Source organism: Equus asinus, chromosome 13, assembly GCF_041296235.1.
Source record: "Equus asinus isolate D_3611 breed Donkey chromosome 13, EquAss-T2T_v2, whole genome shotgun sequence".
NCBI classification, from domain to species: Eukaryota; Metazoa; Chordata; class Mammalia; order Perissodactyla; family Equidae; genus Equus; species Equus asinus.
The window spans coordinates 36132447-36144814 of record NC_091802.1 but is presented as its reverse complement, the minus strand read 5'-3'; positions in this window follow the sequence as shown (position 1 = coordinate 36144814).

The following is a 12368-nucleotide window of genomic DNA, read 5'->3' as shown; positions in this document are numbered from 1 at the left end:
GGCTGATTAGATTCCCATTTCCTGCTGCAGTACTCCAGGCCCCACTGTGGTTTTATTTTTTTCCTTTGGGGAGAAGAAACAGCTTCTGGATCAAGACATCTCGGGGCTCTGGGTGAGTAACTTTAAGAAAATGACTGCCCTTTACCTTATATCTCTGGTTTGATTCTCTGCAAATGTAAGTTTGGCTTGTATTCTGGGAAATTCTAGTGGACTGAGTCCCAAACTTTGGGCCTGAACCACTCCAGGTAACTAGAGGCAGAATAAATGGCTCGCTCGTGAAGTTGCTCCTGAGAAGCTCCTAGCACTAGTTCTGAGCTATTCCTGGTTCTGAGCAACTCCTGGCACTGATTTTGAGTTGCTCCTGAAAATCTGGTTCTGAGTAGCTTCTGGCACTGGTTCTAAGCTACTCCCAGCAACTAGCTAGTTATGCCTGGTCTGTGTTGTATGTAAAATTGTATTGTGTTGATATTTGTCTAAATTGAATTGGCTGTTTTGGAGACTGAGTTTCTCAGTGACTGTGACAAACTCTCTAATTTAGAAATTACCTTGTTTGTTGTGGCCACCTTGGAAAGAGCCCCATAAAATGGAAATAACTGCAAACAGCTGGCAAGATAACCCGGGATAATTTAAAATTACAGTGGACACTTAGGGCTTCTTTTGAGCTTTCAAACCAAGAAACAAAGAAATCTTTAATCTTTAAAGAGTTGAGGACTCCACCTTCTGGCACAATTGCTCAAAACCTAAGTTTCCAGAAGCTGTGACTATTTACTAAGAACTACAAAATCTTACTAAGCTTGTACAGTGTCTTGAGGGCTTGGCTTAATAATCATCGGGTTGGAGGTCCCAAAAACACTGTCAGACAAAAATGTGGTTGCACCCCATGTTGCAGTCAGAGACGGTTGGACAGAAATTTGAGTTGCGCTTCCTTTTGTGGGTAAGGTCCTACCAAACTGCCATCAGCCTCAGGGGAATTACATTGGCGACTAGAAAGAACATTCCCATTAGATAAGATTATTTAAAAAGTACGCTTACAAGTAAAGACTTCAAAATTCTGAAGTAACCCTATTGAAAGTTTTGTTGCAAAAAGAAAAAATAAGTGATAAAAAAAACTAAAAAAGAAAAGCCTATTAGGTCATGACTTTACAGACACCCAGGTAATCTACTCCCAGAGTTAATGAGACTCTGAACGATTTTCTGGGAAACTGCTGTTTAATACAGCCAGGTATAGTTAAAGCTCAACCCAGCTGAAACCTGACAAGATATCTGAAAGGATTTAGCAACTCATAATCAGAAATTCAGCCAAACTGGAAGCCAATATTCAGAGCTGGATAGGCATTTTTTTAGGCCTTCTTCCATAAGTTAAAACAGAACTAAGCACTCAGAGGGAAAGAAGTAAGTTAGGCATCATGTAGTTGGAAAGGCAGATCAACTTGCAATGTCATTTAAGTTACAACTCAATTTTTTAGGAATTAAGAGCAAATGTCCTTAAAAATCCTTGCAAAACTGGAAATGCAGCTCTAGAGGCAGTTCAGATTCCACCTATTTCCTTTATCTCAAAAAGGCCTATAGCCTCTCCAGGAACTGTTAACTAGCCCATCACTAATTCTTAAGACTGAAGGAAAAAAGGAAAGAAAAACTGCCTATAGAGCGCCTTGCCCAAAATCTAGCATCTTGGGTGTCTTCTCCACAAATGGTAGTAGAAAAAGCTTAAAACAAAATTTGGATTCAATTATTCTTTCATAACTAGTGAGCTTTGTATTACTGTACCTGATTCATGGCAGTAATTTTAAAACAATAGCTGTGGAGTCTTTGTGTACGTGTGTCTATATGTATGTTATATATGTGCGATAGCTCACCTCCAGATGGTGTAATTTCTAAAGAGCTCTATTCAATTGGCTTAAAGTAAGCACTTATATAAATTATTTCTAAATGTAATAGAAACTAACCCAAATGTCTTTCAAGTTAACATGATATAAATTAATCTTCAGTAAATGAAAGCTTATTTAAGTTTGTCAGTTTGATTGAAATAGGCATGTTCTCAGAGTTGTCAACATTGAATATGTTGTCGACACGGAGACTTTATTAGTCAAATAAGATCATGTCATCACTATTACAAAATCTGTCAGCAAAAATAATAGCTTAGAATGATAGCTGACTTTGCCTAATGTCTCAAAGTTTTTGTAGGGAATCTAAATAATTATTGAGAACAAGTAAATTAAATAGATGTAACTAAGGTAATAGTTTTGGGGTAAACTTTTTAACAATAATTGTGTGTTATGACGTGTATATTTAAAATAACTTCTCAAATCTCCTTGGTAACTTGAAACTTTGAAGTTTTGCTAGGTGAAATTAAATGATAAAAAATTCATTGATTGTCTAGGTCATTTTCAAATAAGATGAAATATTGAAACAGTATTACTAGACATGTCTAAGTTCATCTACTTTTGGCTTCTTGTTAGAGTAACTAAAAGATGTTTGGGTCTATTAGTAATCATGTCTCGTATTTTATTAAAAGATTGTACTATGAAGTACCATATTTCTAGAAATTATAAAACATATTTATAAATTTTCCAAGCCATAGAATGCTCAAAATTAGAATTTGGTTTTCTCTCTCTTAAAAGGATAATTTTCTTGAACTTTTAGTCTGTTCTTGATAAACAGATTATAAGAGGTTTGTCTTTATTTTTGAGTAAGTCTACCTATAAGACAGAAATTCTATGTTTTGTCAAAATAATTTCCTATGTTCTTAAAAGCTGAGGTCTGTCTATTAAGAAAACTAAGAGTTTTTTGTTTGTTTGTTTAACTCTCTCTGTTGCCTTTAACATATTCTCCTGTCAGTTTGGTTAAATAGATAACTAAGGATTGTTTCCTATCTTACCAAGTGTTTTAAAATTTTTTGATATTTTTGACAAACTTCCCCAAAATTCGAACTTTGAGAATTTCCAATGGGAGCCCTGGGACTTCTCAAAGAATTTGTTCTCTCTTTCTATAAAGAAGGAGATATTAAATTAATTAGGTTTATTTGGTATGTTAAATTACATGGGAAGCATTGTCAAATAAATGATGATAAACTTTCTTGGGTTATATTGCATGGGTAAATGTTATTAATATAAATGTTTTAAAAATTATATAACATTCCAAAAATTCTGATCTGTCCTGGTTATCAGTCATAACTCCAGTTATTTTAAATTGTTGCATGTCACAGAAATAACCAAGTTTCTTTGTCAGTTGCCATTTTAAGTCTTTCATCATTCATAGACAGTTATTGTTTTACTCTGATGCTTTAGCAAATGTTTCATCTTCAGGGAGATTTGTGGAAAGGACTCTGACACTTGCTCTGGAATACAGGTTTCTGACAAACTTTCATCTTATAGAACTGAGCTGGGTAAAAAATTACAGAACTGTAACAGAGAAACGGATGGCCTCATAAAACTGGTAACAGAAGATCAGCAGTTGATTACATAGGGCTGAATGAACTGATGAGGATGATTATAATTTTTATGACTTTTAATTTGAAATATTACTTATCTTTAATGTTTTGTTTTTCCAGATTTAAGGAAACCTTTTCCTCTTTTCTCTTAAGCTAACTATGACTTATGGCAACTTGGTAAAATTATGCCTTTGTAAGCAGAATTGAAACATTTATTTTTTTCTCACTACCTGATGCCTCCAGAATTCAGAAACTCTTGATGAGTGAGCATTCTTATTTTCATGGCAATATAGTTATTTGCATAAGTGCAATAAGAATCCAGTCTCCAAGACACAAGTGAAAATATTGGTTATATTACCAAGGTTTTTACTGGAATGTCATATTTGAGAGAAACATGCATAGACTCAGTTATGATCAGACAGCTTTGAGGAACAGAGATTGGACTTTATGGAGTAAAGCCACTTGGAAATATTTGCCTGGTACCTTGCTTACAGGGTTCCCAGCAACCTTACCAGTTGAGTAAAAAAGGTCACTTCTCTGGCAGATGCAAAGAACCTCAGGATATTTGGGGGAACCTCAGAGAAGAGAGGAATTCACTCAAATCTATAGGTATTGCAAGCAGAGTCTGATGACAAGTCCTTGGCTTGGTTTTCCTGGCCTAGAGAGGTCTTTAAAGTTCATTCTGAGATTCCTTATGAAAAGTGCCAGCAAAGCAGATTTTTTTTTTTTTTAAGATTGGCACCTGAGCTAACAACTGTTGCCAGTCTCCTTCCCCTTCTCCTTCCCCTTCTCCTTCCCCTTCTCCTTCTCCTTCTTTCTCCCCAAATCCCCCCAGTACATAGTTGTATATTTTAGTTGTGGGTCCTTCCAGTTGTGGCATGTGGGACATTGCCTCAACGTGGCCCGATGAGTGATGCCATGTCCGTCCAGGATCCAAACTGGTGAAACCCTGGGCCACTGAAGTGGAGTGTGCAAACTTAACCACTCGGCCATGGGGCTGGCCCAGCAAAGCAGATTTAAAAGAGCCTATATGATCAATTGCTATTCTTGCTGTAATTATGTAAATAATTGGGCCAAGTTTATTGAAACTAGACTTATTTTGCAAACCTATGAGTCTTAATTTGGCTATCTTTAGTAAAAATGAGGGTGATTTTAGAGAGAAAAATTATGTTTCAACAAAAACTGTCCTACAGAGGCCAGCCCAGGGGTGCAATGGTTAAGTTCTCACGTTCTGCTTTGGCAGCCTGGGGTTCACCAGTTCAGATCCCGGGTGCAGACATGGCACTGCTTGGCAAGCCATGCTATGGCAGGCATCCCACATGTAAAACAGAGGAAGATGGCCATGGATGTTAGCTCAGGGCCAGTCTTCCTCAGCAAAAAGAGGAGGATTGGCAGCAGTTAGCTCAGGGCTAATCTTCCTCAAAAAAAAATTGTACTATACATTCATGGATATTAGATTCTAGTTCTGTTAATTGTCTTTGAGGTTTTTGTTTTCTATCTGTAAACTGGACTGGATCCTGAAATCTTCTAGTCCCCTGAAATATCTGGCCACAAATCTCCAAACTAGTGTTTTCAATTCTTTCCATCATTTTCATTTGGAATCATTGAGAACTGAAACCACTCTTTTTCCTGAAGCCCTACAAACTGAAGCTGGACAACTTGATATAAACTTAAGACAGATTCATGCCTGTTGCTGTGTAAGCCACTCAAAAAGATACCTGAACACCTGATGACATCATCAGAGACATTTCAAACTGCAAAAGATGCTTTGACCTTGACTTCTAGAAATCTTCTTGACTGGCTGCCCCCTGGGCTCAGAAACTGGCTTATAATTTGCTCCAACTATTAATCTTGTTTTTCTTTTTGTTTCTCCAGAAATTCTTCTTATTAAATAGCTGGTTATTTGCTTACACAGTATAGGCCTAACTTTGGGAGCCCACCTGCATGATTATCTTACTAAGAGACTGGCTCAGTGAGATGGAACAACCTACACCCCTTATCAACAGGAAGAAGCTAGAGAAGTTGTCACTCCATTTCTCTCAAGATTTATGAATGAACAACAAAAAGGGGGAATTTTTAACCATGGGCCTTCTGGGACCTGTTCAACTGACCTCATCTTATCAACAAAGTCATTAAGAGTGGTTTTTCATGAACTGAGACCCCTTGTCCAGTTCAGGCCAGTTGAGATCACCAAGCCATCAACGGGGCCTGTGCAAATGCCCAATAAGTGACCTTTTGGATGTCAAAGAGCTGAAAACTCCACCCTCAGATTATGCTAATACCACCATTTTGTGAACCTCTGTCCTATGAAGACCCATGAAGCTTGACTACCCTTGTGCAGATCATCAATTACCTCACTTCTCTTTACCTCCAATCATCTATCTCCACACGTCAGACTGCCTTGCCTTTCATTCCATAAATTTTTCCCCAAGCCCTGAATCAGGGAGACAGAACTGAAAGCATCCCTCTCCTGTCTCCTTGCAGATCCATCTCACAAATAAAGCTGTTTTTTCTTTTCCCAAGTGGTCATGCCATAATAGTTGGCTCTTTATGTTCGTGGGGTGAGCAAGTCATTGCTCAATAAGAATAATACATTGGCGCTTGGCAACTTCTAAAGCCTTTGAGCACTCATTATCTTATTTTGATAATGTCCATGAAGAGACTTGAGGACATTTGATTATCTCCCTTTTATGAAGGAAGAAACTCAGGGAGGGGAAGTAACTTGTCTTGAGTCACATAACTGGTTGAGGGGCAGACCCAAACCTTTTGATTCCAAGTCCTGTTTCTTTTCACTACACCTTATTATCCCTACCCTCAAGGAGCCTGCCGTCAATACAAATAATTTGTATATAAGGTAGAGAGGATAAGTGCCCTAACACATACAGATAAAATCTGTGTGAATGTGCAGGGCTGTGTGGGTGTATGTTTGCATGTGATAACAACAGACTAGCATATGTAAGCACATCCTGTGTGCCTAGGACTGTAATTAACATGTATTATTTCTTTTAACTTGCAATAGCCTTATAAGGCAGATGTTATTTTGGTTTTACAAAAGAAGTAATTGAGGCTCAGAAAGGTCAACTATTTAAGGACAGTCACAGCAAGTAAGTGAATGTATTCCGAGGAAGGTAGCTCATACCCAGCATGGAGGAGAGGAGGAGCCTGGGAGGAAGGAAGAAATCAGAAAAGGCTTTACCGAGAAGGTGGCATTTAAGTTGCGCTTTGAACAATGGGTCGGGTTCAGACAGGCAGAGATGCAGCCCAGGAAGTGGGGCAGCAGAGTGAGGAATTCACAGTAGCTGTTCACTTTGAGAAAAATTTTTCAAATCCCTGAGGTTGGAAACTTGCAGCTTCATGAGAAAGTGAAGGCTGTCATCTGTTGACAGCTTTTTCATGGGAAAATAGACTGGCCCTGTGCTGCAGCCCTGAAACCAAGTGCTGCCTTGTGCCTGGATGTCCAAGGTTGTTTGGGGAGCTGCCAAAGTGAAGACAAGTACCAGCAGCCCTTGAGAAGCCAAAGGTCAGGACAAGGACAGGATGCAGCTTCTTCCTGGAAAAATCTTGGGCATCAGGCCAGCACTGCCACTCTAGGGCAATCCTGACTAGTTACTCCACTTCCCCAAGGTTCTGTTTCTCCTTCTATAGAATGAGGATAATAAAATGGGAAAGTGCATCAAGGACCCACAGAGACACATGTTAGAAAGAGCCAAGAGCACTATGCAGCATGAGTCAGCCTTTCTAAGGGCAGCTGGTTTCATGGATTGTCCCCACAGTCAGAGATGAATTGAAAAAGGGACAGACGCAGACGGCCCTTGAGGATTGGAGCCCCCAAAGTACTTTTTGATGCAAATTATCTCTGTTTATATAGTTTACTTATTTACATAGAATGGCTTTAAATACTTCCACCTGTAGAGAGAGACATCATGTTCGTGTAAATCAGTCCATCCCAAAGTAAATTTCAAGTTTAAAGCAATCGCAATTAGAAATCACAAGATTTTTGCTTTGTTTTCAGAACTAGGTAAAAGTGATCTGATTGCAATCCCTGACTTCAAAATATATTACAAAGCTATAGTAATCAAAATAGCATGGTACTGGTACAAGAACAGGCACACAAATCAATGGAACAGAATTGAAAGCCCAGAAATAAAACCACACATCTATGGACAGCTAATCGTTGACGAAGGAGGCAGGAACATACACTGGTATAAAGAAAGCCTCTTTAATAAATGGTACTGGGAAAACTGGACGGCCACATACAAAAGAATGAAAGTAGACCAGTATGTTTCCCCATACACAAAAATAGACTCAAAATGGACCAAAGACTTGAAGGTAAGACCTGAAACATAAAACTTCTGGAAGAGAATATAGGCAGTACATTCTTTGATATCAGACTTAAAAGGAGGGGCCAGCCTGGTGGCACAGGAGTTAAGTTTGCACGTTCCGCTTCGGCAGCCCGGGATTCGCCGGTTCGGATCCTGGGTGCAGACATGGCGCTACTTGGCAAGCCATGCTGTGGTAGGCATCCCACATATAAAGGAGAGGAAGATGGGCACGGATGTTAGCTCAGGGCCAGACTTCTTCAGAAAAAAAGAGGAGGATTGGCAGATAGCTCAGGGCTAATCTTCATGGGAAAAAAAATAAAAAATTTAAAAAATTAAAAAATAAAGACTTAAAAGGATCTTTTCGAATACCATGTCTACTCACACAAAGGAAACAAAAGAAAAAATAAACATATGGGACTTTATCAGACTAAAGAGCTTCTGGAAGGCAAAAGAAACCAAGATCAAAATGAAAAAAACCCACCAACTGGTGGAAAATATTGGCAAGTCATATATTCCAATAAGGGGTTAATCTCCATAATATATAAAGAGCTACAATGTTCATTCACAAATGAACTACAAGAAAACAAACAACTCAATCAAAAAGTGGGCAGAAGATATGAACAGACATTTTTCCAAAGAAGACATACATACGGCCAACAGGCACATGAAAAGATGCTCAACGTCACTAATCATCAGGGAAATGCAAATCAAAACCACACTTAGATACCATTTTACACCCATTAGAATGGCTATAATCACCAAGTCAAAAAAACAACAAATGTTGGAGAGGTTGTGGAGGAAAGGGAACCCTCATCCACTGCTGATGGGAATGCAAACTGGTGCAGTCACTGTGGAAAAGAGTATGGAGATTTCTCAAAAAATCAAAAATAGAAATACCATATGATCCAGCTATCTCACTACTGGGTATTTACCCAAAGAACTGGAAATCAAGAATTCAAAGAGTCTTACGCACCCTTATGTTCATTTCAGCGCTATTCACAATAGCTAAGATGTGAAAGCAATCCAAGTGCCCATTGACAGATGATTGGATAAAGAAGATGTGGTATATATATACAATGGAATACTACTCAGCCATAAAAAAGACAAAACCATCCCATTTGCAACCACATGGATGAACCTTGAGGGCATCGTGTCAAGCGAAATAAGCCAGACAGAGAAAGACAAACATCATATGATTTCACTCATATGTGGAATATAAACAAACTTACGGACAAAGAGAATAAATTAGTGGTTACTGGGGGAAGAGGGGTGGAGGGTGGGCCCAAGGGGTGAAGGGGCATACTTGCATGGTATATGACAAACAATAATGTACAACTGAAATCTCACTATGTTATAAGCTATTATGACCACAATAAAAAACATTGAGAAAAAAAGTGATCTGAAAATCCATATATGAGGGAAGAAATCAAATTTATATGGAAGGATAAGTGTACAAGAATTGCCAAGAACACTTCATGAAATAAAAAAATAGCAATAAGGGTCCTGTCCAATCAGATATGAGAATAAAACTCAAAACAGTCTAGCATTGCCAGAGACAGGTATCAGTGAACAACACAGAGAGTCTGGAAACATGTGGAAATGTATATGAGTCTTTAATATAAAATTAAGATGGCATTTAAAGTCAAATCCATCAAAAGGAGAGTAGTTGAATAAATTAGAATATATTTATCCAGTGGAACGTTATGCAGCCATTAGAGAATGATTAGAATCATATGTATTTACCTGGAAAAAATGTTTATTGTAGATGGTCAAGTAAGAAATGCAAGGCATTGGGTAAAATGCATGGCATGATCTCATTTTTAAAGAAATCTTTGTTTTGACATTATTTCAGACTTACAGAAAAGTTGCAAGAATAGAAGGAAGAATTCCTGGATACCCTTCACCTAGATTTCCCAACTGTTAACATTTTACTACAGAAATATACACATATTTCTGAACTATTTAAGTGTATGTTTCAGACAAATGCTCCTTTATCCCTAAATATACCAGTGTGTATCTCCCAAGGAAATCTCTTATATAACCACAAGATAATTACCAAACTCAACAAATTAATACTGATCAATATTACTATCTAATTTATGGACCTTCATCAGTTGTCCAGCCTGATCTTGTTTTTTTGAAAAAATGTATAGGGGCCGGCCCCACGGCTGAGTGGTTAAGTTCGTGTGCTCTGCTTCAGCGGCCCAAGGTTTCACTGGTTCAGATCCTGGGCATGAACCTTGCACCGCTCATCAAGCCATGCTGAGGCAGTGTCCCATGTGCCACAACTAGAAGGACCCACAACTAAAATATACAACTATGTACTGGGGGCTTTGGGGAAGAAGGAAAAATAAATAAATAAATAAGTAAAATCTTTAAAATATACATATATATATAAAAGGGAGGATGGAGAAATACATACATGTGTCTACATGTTTGTATGAGCCTAGGAAAGTTATGGAAGAATATCCACACTTTTAACCTTGCTTACCTTGAATATTTGTTATAAGGTGCATGTATTTCTTTTGTAATAAATTATAATGTAGACAAGTTTAATATAAATAAATAAACAATGAATGAACAAATGGGTAAAATCACCATATGTTGGAGACAAACGAGATCAAATCATGGTTCTGCCAACTTTGGACACATTACCTAATTTCTCCAAGCCTGGATTTCCTCAGTCATAAATTTCCATCTATAGAGGAAGCTATAGTTTTAATAAGGATTAAATGGGAAAAAATACACAGGGTTCCAAGTCTCTAGAAGGCACTCAAAAAATGATTCCTGTAAAACCATTCAACTTGTTTCCTCTTGTTTGTTCCCTCCTCCTCCTTTTTTGCTCATGCTATGCAGCTTGGAATGCGCTTTCCTTCCTTCCAAGGTCACTTGATCCTTCAAGGCCCAGTCTAGATGCCACCTTCTCCAGAAATACTTGCCTGATCACTCCGACCAAAAGTGAGCTATTGCTGCTGATACTTTCTGGCTACCCCAGGCTGTAGCACTATGCCCTGCTTTGCATTAGAGATGTCGGCAAGGATAACAATGATAGAACCCTGGGGAGTCTGCTGGGGGGGTTCAGAGAAAGCCTTTCCTTGCTAATCAAAGGCTGCCATGCTTTTTGCTGGTTCTGTCTGTGTGTGATGCCTGGAACTGCCATGACGAGTCCATGAGGGAAAGCACTGCCTGTACACCGAGAATGGCAGAGTGGCAAGATGGATTAGCTAAGGTCGTGGTGCCAGTATCTGGAAGTATCCTAACACACAGCCCAGGCCTGAAAGGCCTCACTTCTTCATCACAGGCCTTGAATCCCACCAAATGGAGATCCTTTTTAATATTTATACCTCCAAAAAATGTACAGTAGGCATTCTACGAATATTACTTGTTTTAGTCATTCATTTGACTCAAATCGCCCAAAGTACTGAGTACCCACCATATGCCACACTAGCTAAGGGCTGGCTGAGAATAAAATCCGTAAGCATTACAACATATGCCCTGCTTGTCTCTCTCATAAGGAAGGCTGTGCCTTATCTCTCACTACTCCGCAAAAAGCACTTTTGTTCCCCTAAGAAAACTACTAGCAACTTCCAGAATATACATGCTCTCTGCCTTCACATACACTTTCTCCCCAGTCTCATTATATAAGATCCTCCTACCATATCCCTTGGCTGTCCACAGTTTCCCCTCCCAATCCTATCCGTGATGGGCTGCATAACAGCTCCCAAGGATATCCGTGTCCTCATTCCCAGGACCTGTGAATACGTTCCCTTATATGGCAAAAGGAATTTTTCAGATGTAACTAAGTCAAGGATCTTGAGATGGAGAGATTATCCAGGATTCTTCAGGTGGGCCCTATATGTAATAACAAGTGTCTTTATAAGAAAGGTAGAGAGAGACTGGACACAGAAGAGGAGGGAATGTGACCACAGAGGCAGAGATGAGGGTGATGTGGCCACAAGCCAAGGACAGCTTGGAGCCATCAGAAGCTGGAAGAGACAAGGAGTGATTCTCCCTTGGAGGCTCTAGAAAGGACTATCCCTGCCCACACTTGATTTTAGTCACATAGGACTCACTCAGACTTCTGGCCTCCAGAACTGTAAGAGAATAAACTTCTATCATTGTTAAGCCACTAAATTTGTGCAGTTTATTCCAGTAGTAATAGGAAACGAATATATTACTCATTTCTCAGGACTCGGCTCAGATCTCTAGGAGACCTTCTGCGATACACCTAGGGTAGGAGCCTGTCTCCCGCAGCACTGACCACACTGCCTGCCATCGTCAGTCTCACGGTTGGTGTTCTCTACAAGACAGTGAGCTCTCTGAGGGCAGATCATGTCTGGAGATTTGTATCACCAGCCTGAGGGCCCAGCATTGTTCCTGGTACCAAGTAGACACTCAATGAATGTCTGTTGAGCCAATGAATGAGTCAAGGAAGATAAATTACCGTTTGATCTGATAACACTGAGTCTTTATCCAGGACTTCACAGTTGACTTTAGCTGTTGACTTTGGCCCAAGAAAAGTTAAAAACCACATCACCCAAAGAAAGATTTTTGTCCTAAGCTCTTTACGAAAGCAAGGCTTTCACAGCCTTTTGCAGCTGCTAGGATTGCAGCTT